This window comes from Mustelus asterias, chromosome 8 (assembly GCF_964213995.1).
Source record: "Mustelus asterias chromosome 8, sMusAst1.hap1.1, whole genome shotgun sequence".
Lineage (NCBI taxonomy): Eukaryota > Metazoa > Chordata > Chondrichthyes > Carcharhiniformes > Triakidae > Mustelus > Mustelus asterias.
The window spans coordinates 77,265,760-77,279,267 of NC_135808.1; the positions used below are offsets into that span (position 1 = coordinate 77,265,760).

The following is a 13,508-nucleotide window of genomic DNA, read 5'->3' on the forward strand; positions in this document are numbered from 1 at the left end:
CCTATTCTAACACATCTCAAGACCATGATTGCTCCAATTCATCCCATTTCCAGCCAACACTAAGAAGCAAAGAGCTCAACAAAGATTGGCAGATGAATGGGACCTGGAACCAGATTTTCTCTCTGCCTTTGACTTGCTGTGGGCTTTGACATCATTTGTAGTTTTCCTTAAAGCCTCAAAACTAATAAATTGTTGTTCGGCTGATATAGTTTTAACTTCTAAACTGCAGCACTTGCCCTACCTACAGCCTTAAGTAAGAAGTCTCACAACACCAGGTTAAAGTCTAACAGGTTTGTTTGGAATCACGAGCTTTCGGAGCCCTGCTCCTTCCTCAGGTGAATGGAGAGTTGAGTTCACAACAGGGCAGATATAGACAGAGATGCAATTGCAAGATAATGGTTGGAATGCGAGTCTTAACAGGTAATCAAGTCTTTATAGGTACAGATAATACGAGTGGAGAGAGGGTTAAGCACAGGTTAAAAAGGGATGAATTGTCTCAAGCCAGGACAGTTAGTAGGATTTTGCAAGGCCAGGCAAAATGGTGGGGGTTACACGTAGTGTGACATAAACCCAAGATCCCAGTTGAGGCCATCCTCGTGCGTGCGGAACTGATAGCCAAGTACAGTGATTACCTGTAAAGACTCGCATTCCAACCATTACCTTGCAATTGCGTCTGTCTATAAGTGTTTGTGAACCAAACTCTCCACTCACCTGAGGAAGGAGCAGGGCTCCGAAAGCTCATGATTCCAAATAAACCTTTTGGACTTTAACCTGGTGTTGTGAGACTTCTTACTGTGCCCACCCCAATCCCCCAATCCAATGCTGGCATCTCCACATCATTACAACGTTCGGAGAAGGTCAATCCCAATCCGTCCATCAATCTAACTTCACAATCAAAGGAGTCAACTCAAAAAACAAGAGGTGAGTATTTGAACTATGCACTAAAGGGTGACAGAGTCACATTGTAGATTGTAGGAAGTCTCCAGCCTCCATGGTGATTTTATATCCCTTGAACAGACAACATTGACTTTGGGTTGAAACCCTGGAGGGAAACGTTGGAAAAACGTGGATGGTTCAATTCTAAGTAAGCTGGGAATCTGACTCACTCAGTACAAGGGGTCATTTTTTTTAAAGCATAGTGCACTGAAAGCATAATAACTGTCTGGAAGCTGAAGGGGAAGATGGTCAGTGGACCATGGAGATAATATGGCCTCAGTATCTCGAGTTCTTAATGTGCGGGATCAATTCTACAAATGTGCTTTAAACATGGACTGTTAACCAGGATTGTTTTGCTTAAGCCCAGCTGCCAACTATGTTTATATACCTTCAGCATTCTTTTTGTAATCTGCTCCTACAGCACTGAGGGCATAAATGAGCCCAGTCATTTTGTTTAATGAACCATAGCACCATTGAAATTGCAGCTAATGTGAAGTTAACTTCGAATCCAATTAGATCTCTATCTGAACACTTGACGCAACCTCAAATATTTCATAGTTAAATCTGCTTCCTCTAATTAACTTTTTAGTGTTTAATATGTCTGTACTTCTAGCATGAGAACAAGGAAAAACTCTCTGGACACTTTGGCAATATTCGCAGGACATCACAGCAAACAATAAGACAATACCTGACAAGCACCAAGTGTTGGCATCAATGAGATATATTAGGAGATGATGCACTGAATGGGGATGCAGTGAGGGGAAGAATGTATAGAGCAATGTATTTGAGGCTTAGGAGAAACTGGAAAGAGAAGTTCAGAGATGCAGTGATCATTTTCAAATTAAAAAAACAGTTTCAGGTGGAGGTCGAAGATAAGGATTGAGTGCAGGATCACTTAGCAAAAAAGCTTTATCTTACATCCTGCCCAGAAGTGCAAAAGAGATGCTAGAAGATTCAATCCTCATACTTAACTCCGATGAAGATATCTAGATTCCCCAATCCAAATGACATTAAAAGAGAAAAGGTAATCAAGGATAATTCAGGCTCTTTAAAAAATGGGGGTAAAGTGAAAATAAGGAAATGGCAGACTTGTCGAATGATTGCTTTGTCCCAGTCTTCCTGGTGGAGGAAGTAAAAATATACCTGGCATTCCAGGGAAATTAATAATGAATCATAGACTGGGATTCACTAATGTTAACATAGATAAGAAAACAACATAGAGAAAATAACATCACTAAATCTCCAGGAGCTGACTGTTTCCAGCCAAGGATTTTAAAAATGGGAGATGAGGAAATTGCTGATGTTTTAGCCATAATCGTCCAAAGCTCTCTTGATTCAGAAATTGCAAATGTAACTCCATTATTTCAGAAACGTGCGATAGAGAAAATCAGGAAATGATAGTCCAGTTAATCCAAAATCTGCTGTAGGGAAAATTAATGTAATGACAGAGTGACTGAGTACTTTGAGAAAATGATCAGATTAGAGAGATCCAACCTGGCTGAGTGAAATGTGGGTCAAGTCCACTTTTTTGAGGAAGTAACTAAAGTAATAAAGAGGGGAATATCTGTGTGGATGTAGTTCAGATAGACTTCCAGAAAGCTTTAGGTTTCCACATAAGAGACCGTTAGCTGAAATGAAAGCTCTTGGAATTCATGGCAAATTATTTACCCGCTTAGGAGATTGGTTAAGGAGTAAGACAGAGAATAGGGTTGATGCTTATGCACTCCAAGTGGAAAGAAGTGACTAGTGATGCCCCATAAGGGTCTGTGATGGGTCCTCAACTATGCTCTATTTTATTAATAGCCTTGATAACAATACAGTTATAGAGACTGTATTTTCACAAAGATACAAGTCCAACTGTCTGGCCCAAAAGTGGGTGCCAATCCTACAGTGGGACTCTAGGGCAGCACCACCAGTAAGAGGTACCTATTGCTGAAGTTGCAGAGTGTAGGTACATTTTTTAATGAGCTGGGACCAGGAAGGTAGGCTATGGTGACTGGGGTGGGCACACCTTTCAGTGGCGGCACTGTAGCCCTGGGGCAGTCATTGTCATGATGTGGAGATGCCGGCGTTGGACTGGGGTAAACACAGTAAGAGGTTTAACAACACCAGGTTAAAGTCCAACAGGTTTATTTGGTAGCAAAAGCCACACAAGCTTTCGGAGCTCCAAGCCCCTTCTTCAGGTGAGTGGGAATTCTGTTCACAAACAGGGCATATAAAGACACACACTCGATTTACATGAATAATGGTTGGAATGCGAATACTTACAGCTAATCAAGTCTTTAAGATATAAACAATGTGAGTTTATACATTGTTTATATCTTAAAGACTTGATTAAAGACTCACTCAGTTCCAGTCTGGAACTGAGTGAGATTTTCCAGCTGCACACGCCCCAAGGCCAGAAAATCCCGCTTGAGGTCAACAGACTTTTGCATGGTCCGCGTCCCGCCTGCTACGATTCCCGTAGTGGACGTGATGGGAAAATTCCGCACCGAGAGTGCTTCAGGTACAAAGTCAGAATCAGGAGTGCCAGTGGACCTGACACTCCCATATTTATATATACAGGTGAGGCTCCCTGATTGGGCAGGCAATTATGAGCTCAATCAGGGAGCTCATACTCCAAGAGGCCAACCTCATGGACCTCACTGAAGTCATTACACCGCAGTGTCCAATTCGGACTCGGAGGTCCTAACTATGGGACAGAGAGGCAGGGCTGGCCAGTCTGAGAGGACTCTCCTTGGTTCTCAGTCTGCTGGCCATAGTTGGCCGCTGGACAAACTGTGATTTTTGAGGCCCGCGTTTGATTCAGATGTTTTTTGAGAATGGCCTCACCTACGCATATTTTGTAGGATGCACGTTCCATCCTACGGTATACAGGGTAACCATGCAGGACCATTGGAGTAATTCTTTACCCAAACCTTTTCATTGGCCTCCAGTCATCTCTCCCGGCCACTATTGTTATGGCCTTTGTGTTGGCCTTCTTGTTGATTTTCCACCTCTCCACCCCCAGGTTTGGGAAGAGCAAACATAATCTGGTGCGGAGACGTCTGCCCATGAGCAATTCTGCAGACGCTATTCCAAAAGTGGCAAGGGGTGGGGGTGGGGGAGATGGCTGTTCTATAATCAAATAACCAGTGGGAGAGCTTGGTGTCCATTGATGTTTCCGGTTATTTTTTTAAACCAGTTTTTAAATTCTGGGCCGCTTTCTCCGTGAGGCTGTCCGACAACAATGGATAGTATCGTATCCCATTCGACCTCATGAACCGGGTGAACTCCTGGTTGGCAAAGTCGGTTCACCGTCAGAGACCAGCACTTCCAGGATCCCATGCGTTAGAAATAAGGGGCGAAGTTCCTCTAGTGTTATTGCTGTGGTCGCCGAATGCACCCTATGGACGTCCATCCACTTGGAGTGGGTGTCCTCTCGGACAAAGAATATAGACCCCATGAATGGGCCTACATCATCCACGTCCATGGTCTACCCGGCCATTCCCATGGATGTAGGGGAGCTGCTGGTGGCAACTTATGTCCTTGCTGGCATTCCTGGCACTGACCCACGAATGCTGCCATGTCCGCATCTATTCCAGGCCACCAGACATAGCTTCTGGCCAGCATCTTGATTTTGGACACTCCTGGGTGATATAAAAGGGCAAATGTAGCACTCCAATTGAAATCAGTGTGGCATGAATTTTGATGTGTGTTTAAAATTCCCCAATTCTGGGAAACAAATCCCAGGTCTCATTTGAATGACACGAGTCAACCTCGTAAGTGTTCCAGAGAAGAAGCTGCGCAATTCTCCTGAACAGTAGATCCTTGAGATAAGCTTGTTCGGTCTTCCTGTGGGGTATGTGGGTCAGGGATGGAGGGGAGGTGCCTACGATCAGAAGAAGCGGGATCACACAGAGGAGGTCTAAGACTTCTCTGGAGTCAGAGCAGGCATGCAGACCTCCACTAAGAAATTTAAGAAACAAACATTGCAACTTCCCTTTTCAGGTCCTTTGGACTTCCATCCAGCCTTGTGCTGTGTTAGACTCGCTGCTCTCAATTCTCACAGTTTCTGGTAAAAACTTCAATCGGGCCCTTGTGGCACCATGTGAGCCAGTGTGCAAGTACTAAAGGGAACCTTGCCAGTTTTAGGGTGGTGCCCCTTGCCACCCAGTTAGTGGAAAACAGCTAAAACTGTGGTTCATCAGCTAGTAAACGACTTGGGGATGGTTTTAACTACCCAATTGCTAAGTATTGGCCCAGCAGATAGGATTGAAATGAAGTAACTCGGCACACACCGGGGATGAAACCTAGCTTATTCCCAGGGTGCTGAAATAAATTCAGAAAATCATGTGCAATGTCACCATTAAATTTTTAAAGTCTTCTTCCAAATTTCACACGTTCCATACATAGAGACAAAGATTTGGGAACAAGTTAGAAAAACAAAATGGTTGCGATTGTCCTAGCCCACTGCACTGCTTGAGTAGCGCAGCTGGCTGGGAGACATCAGCGGCAGCCATTTTACAGGCTTCCCGCTGGGCATCATGGCCTCCACACTGGTGCGGAGCTGATTATCAACTGGAAATATCATGGTAATTGACATTTCCATATGATTAGCGGGCCCGGGACAGAATTCGCTGGGCCCGCTAGCATCTCCCCGCCCCTCGACCCTGCCAGGAGTGGATCCCTCCAGCGGGATTTACTGTTGCTCCCCACTAACAGGGGACAGGCAGCCTGACCCCGCTGGAGGGAAGAGAAGACATTGAGGCCCGCCCTGGGAATTTCGCGTAAGGGGGGTGCCCTTCGGACAGTGCCACCTGACAGTGCAAGCCTGGCACCCTGGCACTGCCCAAGTGGCAAACTGGCATTGCCCCAGGGGCACCTTAGCACTGTCCACCAGGCACTGGGCAGTGCGAACTGGAGGATGCCTTTGCGGGGGGGGGGGGGGGGGGAGTGGCGGCCATTGGATCTCGGCGCTGATAGATCGGTGCCTGTGCAGTGGCCCGCTCAGCGCAGTGCTGCTGGCCTCTCCATCAGGAATAAGCTCTGCCCCCAGCTTTCCAGAGTGAATCCCGCTCGGGCACTCTGTGATGCACAGAGTGTTGGAGATGCATTCTGGAAATCACACTAAAAAAACCCAACAGAAGTTACTCCCATTTTCTCGCATGTTGGGAACTTTGAGTTTTTTTGGGAGAATCCCGACCAATGTATTTCAACGGATCAACTTGGTATTGAGAATAATATCACCTAATTATATGAAAGTATTATTAAATTTGTCCCATAAAAGACACTTTATTGAGATAATGATGATTTGAAGGCAAATACTTTACAAACTGCTTGATGCTATGCTTTCTGCAGTGCTGTGCTGGAAATTACGTTCCCCCAATTCCCTCAAGCCAGCGAAGTGTGAGGAGAGATTTAAATCCTTTTATATCCTTTCCTCCACTGCAGAACTTCCCAACCCTGAACAGTTTTTGTCACTGCGCCAAAGAGAAACAGCGCGTCCACTTTGTTACTATTCTACAGTATGCTATCAAACTGTCGCTACAGCACTCAGATGGAACAGAAGATGAAAGAAGGAGATACAAACAGGAATGTTATAATTTGGATCCTGCTGATTTTTATTCCAGAAGGCATTTTCTACTCCGCTACTCCGGGGCTTGTCTAACCAGCAGGGAATTCAAACCATCTGTCTCCAAAGACATCACAGATAAAATGCCAAGGCTTTAGTGCATTTACTGTAAACAGTAATGGATCCCTCCTCAAGACTGCTGGCAATTCAAACAAAGTTCTCATTAACTCGCTGCTCATAAACTGGGCAATATTTAAAAAGAAATGCAATAGTAAGCAGTGTAAGTTAGAACTAGTGGTTGAATGATGGAATATTTTCCACAAAGCTCTGAACAAGGGTCACACCCAGAACCCTAAGTGATCATTCCCTTCCAGATGCTGATCGTTATTTCCAGCAATGTTTGCTTTTATAAATGAGTGAGATCACTGGGATTGATTTTTAAGTCTCACCATGTCCAGGGTGGATTCTCTGGATCCGTCCCACCCTGAACCAAGGGGCAATGCCAGGGGGGCATTGCCAGGCAACTACCTGGACATGTCCCTCCTCCCCTTCAGACCGCCCGGGAGATCCCCACGACAGGTTCACGTCTACATGAATCTGTTGTAAATGGTGCCGACGTGACGGTCTCCCAGCACCCGCTGAATATCGGGGGAGAGGGGGGAGTCACGGAGAGAGTGTCCGCTTACGACATGCTAATGTATTAAAATGAGCTTTCTGTGGTCCTGCAGTGTGTTTCACTCCACTCCAACGGCGAGGGGCTGGGAAGATCAGAACTCGGAAACTTGCTGGCTCGAGTTCCACTCTTTGGAGTGTGAGCAAACACCGCCATTCCCACAGACAGAGAGTGCGGACTCGAAATCATCCCCATTGTCTGATGTGAATAGTGCCATGTGGGAATTCCTAAAGGAATCTTGGCAACACATGAAGCAAAATGTTAATGTACTAATTAACTTTCTGTGATTTAACAAAGCGCGATAATGGTGAGGGGTCTCATTTTAATATAAATATTACGTCACTGCCATAATGTGCCATAAGATCTGCTGCTTCTTTCTCTCCAAAGATCTTCCTTTATTTGCTCCTCTGCTGAAATGATTAATTCTTTGCTGGGTTACAGTGTGACAGCTTCTTTCCCATCCTTCCTACAGATGTTTTTTCTTCACGTGCTGCCCATGACTGAGTATCAGCAGGTCACCACCACTGTGCCTCCCTCTGTGCTCACATGATGTCTGTGCAGGCATCTTCCCAGCAAAGGATGATGAGGGATGGTGTTCTCCTTCCCCCACAATCTTGGAGCCCTGAAGTAAACTTCAGCATCCTTCCAGCTGCCTTCGCCGAGATCGGCTAGCTACCTGGTCAAAATCAGGGTCCAACATGGGGCTTCCCTCCTTTGCATGGTCTGAACTCACAGATAAGTCACTGAAGAAACCAAAGTGAAAGATTCATCTCACCTCATGGGCCAAAGTAAAAATTCATAAACTTGCCCTCTTAAGTTTCTGTTTATTAAATTCTGTTGTAGTAAGGGTTCAAAATGGATCCTTTTCTAGCCTTGATTTTAAAAGGTCAGTGAGTCTTTAATCTGTTTGCCACATCAATGGTTCATCCTTCAGTGATGTTCAGTGAGGAAGATGGGGGAATGTTAAGTTGTATACAATATGTTGGAGTGTGGATAACTGTGGGAGGTTGCAGCTGCAAAAACAAAGGAAAGGCCGTGGTATAGTTCCCATCTGTATTTTACAGGGATTTTGTATTTTGCTGCATGTTGGTCACATTTTAGTGTCATTTACATCTCTTGTTTCATTGACCTAAGATTTAAGTCTTTGGCGATTATAGAGGTCCACCCGAGGAGGAAATTCACAGAGACGTTACACTGAATTCTGCAAAAGGTTGGTATGTACTTACCGGAGGAAAGGGTGAAAGTGCAAGTTTGGAGAAATAGTTTGTGAGCACAAGGAAACTTCCACTGTATCTTTCTATCAGAGATCTCCTCTGGTATCAATGGCAATGAACAACAGAAGTTGAAAAATGAAACATTATCCCTTTTTGAGTGCCATATCGTACAGTATTATGTAAAATTACTATCGCCTATTTCTTATGCTTCGTTGTATTCAATTTCAGGAATAAATACTGTTGCTTTTAGCTTGTTTGGCACTACTCTTGTGCTTATTGTCCTGCCATCACACAAAGAATTGTAGAAATCTGGAACTTTCACCCTCAAAAAGCTGTTGAGACTTGGCTAATTGAAAATCTCAAAATTTGATTTGATTTGATTTATTATTGTCACATGTATTAACATACAGTGAAAAGTATTGTTTCTTGCGCGCTACACAGACAAAGCATACCGTTTGTAGAGAAGGAAATGAGAGAGTGCAGAATGTAGTGTTACAATCATAGTTAGGGTGTAGAGAAAGATCAACTTAGTGCAAGGTAAGTCCATTCAAAAGTCTGACAGCAGCAGGGAAGAAGCTGTTCTTGAGTTGGTTGGTACGTGACCTCAGATTTTTGTATCTTTTTCCCAACGGAAGAAGGTGGAAGAGAGAATGACCGGGGTGCGTGGGGTCCTTAATTATGCTGGCTGCTTTGCCGAGGCAGCAGGAAGTGTAGACAGAATCAATGGAATGGAGGCTGGTTTGCGTGATGGATTGGGCTACATTCATGACCTTTTGTAGTTCCTTGCGGTCTTGGGCAGAGCAGGAGCCATACCAAGCTGTGATACAACCAGAAAGAATGCTTTCTATGGTGCATCTGTAAATGTTGGTGAGAGTCGTAGCTGACATGCCAAATTTCCTTAGTTTTCTGAGAAAGTAGAGGCATTGGTGGGCTTTCTTAACTATAGTGTCAGCATGGGGGGACCAGGACAGGTTGTTGGTGATCTGGACACCTAAAAACTTGAAGCTCTTGACCCTTTCCACTTCATCCCCATTGATGTAGACAGGAACATGTTCTCCTTTACACTTCCTGAAGTCGATGACAATCTCCTTCATTTTGTTGACATTGTGGGAGAGATTATTGTTGCCGCACCAGTTCACCAGATTCTCTATCTCATTCCCGTACAATGTCTCGTCATTGTTTGAGATCCGACCCACTACAGTGGTGTCATCAGCAAACTTGAAAATCGAATTGGAGGGGAATTTGGCCACACAGTCATAGGAGTATAAGGAGTATAGTAGGGGGATGAGAACACAGCCTTGAGGGGCACCGATGTTGAGGATGATTGTGGAGGAGGTGTTGTTGCCTATCTTTACTGATTGTGGTCTGTGAATTAGGAAGTCTAGGATCCAGTTGCAGAGGGAGGTGCCGAGGCCCAGGCCACAGAGTTTGGAGATGAGTTTCGTGGGAATAATGGTGTTGAAGGCTGAGCTGTAGTCAATAAATAGGAGTCTGACATAGGTGTCCTTGTTATCTAGGTGTTCCAGGGTTGAGTGCAGGGCCAGGGAGATGGCGTCTGCTGTAGATTGATATTGATTGATTGAATTTGAGATTGATAGATTAATGTTAGGTAAATATATGAAGGCATTTGGATCAAAGGCAGATAAAAGGAATTCAGATATGGTTAGGCTGTGGACTAATTGGACTGCAAAGCAGGTTTGAGGGGCTGAATGACCTGCTGCTATTCCTCATGTTGGCCTGCACCTATTTCAGAAATAGACGTTTCAGATTGAGAACATTCTGACAAAAGGCCTTCGACCTGAAACATCAACTCTCCCTCACCACAGATGCTGAGTATTTCCAGCTTTCTCTGTGTAAATTCCCAGCACTGTAACTCTGTGCCTGCGTGGGTTTCCCCGGGTGCTCCGGTTTTCTCCTATAGTCCAAAGATGTGCGGGTTAGGTGGATTGGCTATGCTAAACTGACCCTAGTGTCGGGGATTAGCAGGGTAAACATGAAGGGTTACGGGAATAGGGGCTGGGTGGGATTGTGGTCGGTGCAGACTCGATGGGCTGAATGGCCTCCTTCTGCACTGTAGGGATTCTATGGATTCTATGGAATTCTCTTTAAGAATGAAGTACATAATTTATTCATTCTCAGAAGAATAAAACTATTTTTATGTTATTTTTCTATTAAAATACAAGTTCCAAGAGCCCACCATGAGCTACTGCCAGTTTGGAGAAAACAAATTTAATATCATAAACACAAGGAATCTGCTAACAGATGCTGGATTCAAAGAATTGGAACAAAAAGAAGCTTACGTTTCTTACAGTCTAGTTCTCAGCCCTCTCACAGACAAACGCACACACACACACAGAGAAACATTCAGCTTGTATTGCTATTGATGCAAATACCATATGTGATGCAGTGTGGGTTTCCAAACTCCAGAATTTGTATTTCAGATTTAAATAGGTTTCTTCAATCTAATTGTTGGAATTAATTTGCATTTAGCACAACACCACAGACAATTTATTATTCATACTCAATGCAGATTGACTTAATGGGCTGTTTACACTCAGTTCTTTGCTACTAAATGGTGTACAATTGGATTTGGTCCAAAGGAGCCACGTTGTACACAGGGCTATAGTTCCCTGTTGTACAAAGAGACCTTTCTCGTAGAGGTTATAGTTTTTTATACTTTCTAATACAATGAACTTTTCAGATATACTTCCTCATAAAAGTAGAGGAATTTGCCTTCAAGACAAATTAATTAGTAACTTATTCTTACGTCCGAGCCACTGGAACTCTGCCTCGTTCAAACAAAGTTAAAGTTTGTGTAAACCATTGCAGACGTATGCTTTAAAATTGCAGTAATGGCTACAGTTATCCGACATTGCTTAATAGCATTTGTTAAATAATGGTTAAGAGTAGCCACAACAACATTTTGCATATATAGAAAAGGCATACAGAAATCACTTGCATCTCAATTACCTCAGTTAAATGGATCATTCATGCAACAAAAATGTAATTTCAGATTTCAACAATAACTGCAATCGAACGTATTACAAAATAAACAAGATGCAGCATCTCAACACAGCCAACATCCACAAAGCATTTATTTGCCTTACCTTCAAAGTTGCATAAAATATTTTCCACACTAGAGAAGCCAGTTCTGTGCAAGTTCCAGGAATGAACTGTTCTTAATCCGAACAGTATAGTTCAATTTATTCGACTGATACCATCAGAATGTAGGATGCCACTCCACATGGAGAATAGTTCAATACATGCCAAAGTCAACAGAATAAGTCTGGTTATAGTTTGCAAGTATTTGCTCTGTAAAAAATGGTCTTTTGAACACACCCACGAGGAACACTGACACTGCATGCCTGTTTTAATGTTCATCAAGGATCATTTGTTCCTTAACTATTGAGATACCAGTCACTGTTTGTTCAATGATATTAACTGTACACTCTCCATTGCGTTACTTTATTACAATACCAATTTATATCTAACTTAACGCAGTGGACTGTCACCTTAACTTGCCAACTGCAAAAACAAAACACTGTCCCGATGGGTTTGTCTCCATGTTCTGAAAACTGTGTGTGGTCTCACAACTTTCAAGGATGAAATGCTGTTCCACTGGCAAATTCAAATATTCTTGAATATTCCTGAAAAAATCCCCACCAGAAAATAACTTAAAATGCAAAGTGTTGGGACTCAGATGATTATATTCGCCTTGCCAGCGGCCAATGACTAAGAGATGCATTTGATAAAATTGCATGTATCTGTTGTCTTAACTTGAGATACCGAAGGTGGTTTGGCCAAAATTCACTATCAAAAACACATCATCAATCTAACTGAATAGTGATTACCACAAACTACCACATAAATACTGGCCTAGCCAGTGGCGCCCACATCCCTGGATGGGTATGTTAAAAAATGTGTTATCTGGAGGCATTCAAGAGTAATCGGCATTTCAATATTGATTCTGAGTATTTATAGATTTATGTTTTTTTTCATGGAATGGAGGCATCAGACCAGCATTTATTGTCCACACCTATCTGCCTTTGAGAAGGTGGTGAGTTGCCTTCTTAACCGTTACAGTCCATGCGATGTAACCCCCAGTTCTGTTTAGGAAGATTTTGACTCTGCAATAATGAAGGAACAGGGTTATAGTTCCAAGTCAGGATGGTGTGACTTGCAGGGGTACTTGAAGGTGGTGGTGTTCCTGTGTATCTACTGCACTTGTCCCTCTAGGTGGTGGATCTTGCAGGTTTGGAAGGTGCTGTCGAGAGAGCCTTGATGAGTTGTTGCAGTGAATCTTGTAGATGGTAACACGCTGTACTTCCATTGGTGAAGGTGGTGGAGGGAGTGAATGTTTAAAGTGCCAATCAAGCATACAACTGCAGTGTATTAAAAGGGGAATCAGTTAGCTCAGTTGGCTGGACAGCTGGTTTGTGATGCAGAGCAACATGAAGAGTGCCGGTTCAATTCCTATACCGGCTGAGGCTATGCATGAAGGCCCTGCCTTCTCAACCTTGCCCCTTACATAAGGTGTGGTGATCCTCAGGTTAAATTGCCACCAGTCAGCTCCCCCCCCCCCTCAAAGGGGAGAGAAGTCTATGTTCATCTGGGACAATGGCGACTTTACCTTTATAAAAATTCTTGCATAGGACATGAACTTCCTGTCTACAAATCTTATTTCCCATTCTCACAAATATTGGTCATATTATTCTGTCCACAGTTATCAGTCTGATGCGCGATTGATTCACACGGGAGGCTAGGACGTATCCGGGAATAAAGGCTTTTCTTCACAACAAGATTGGAGCACACTACTTAACAACACTATCCCAGACTAAGGGCTACTAGGAAGTAGCAGTGACCTTTATACTCCTGTAAGAAGGCGGAGCCGAACGAAGTGTACCACATAAACAATAATAACAGGTGGAACACCCAAACCCTAACCCCAACAGTAACAAGAGTAACATATGTACAAGTACCCATAGTGGTAACCATCTATGGTTCACCACACAGTCTAAGTTGTTATGCCATTAATTCCCATGCAGTTTTTCCATGTTTACCTCAGCAAAGTAGCTACAGACTTTGACAACTGATTTCCTGGGCCATTATCATTTTACTGTGGTTACAAGTA

The 13,508-nt window shown here is 43.6% G+C and overlaps 1 protein-coding gene across 2 annotated transcripts in view; it reads right to left on the bottom strand.

The window, feature by feature from the left end:
* LOC144497274 (KN motif and ankyrin repeat domain-containing protein 4-like) overlaps positions 1 to 11,609 on the bottom strand; it is a 77,977-nt gene extending 66,368 nt beyond the window's left edge. For both annotated transcript variants that reach the window (XM_078218294.1, XM_078218292.1), the window contains exon 1: positions 11,485 to 11,609. The gene's annotated coding sequence lies outside the window, so the exon portion shown is untranslated. The remainder of the gene's footprint in view (positions 1 to 11,484) is intronic.
* Between the last annotated feature and the right edge of the window lie 1,899 nt (positions 11,610 to 13,508).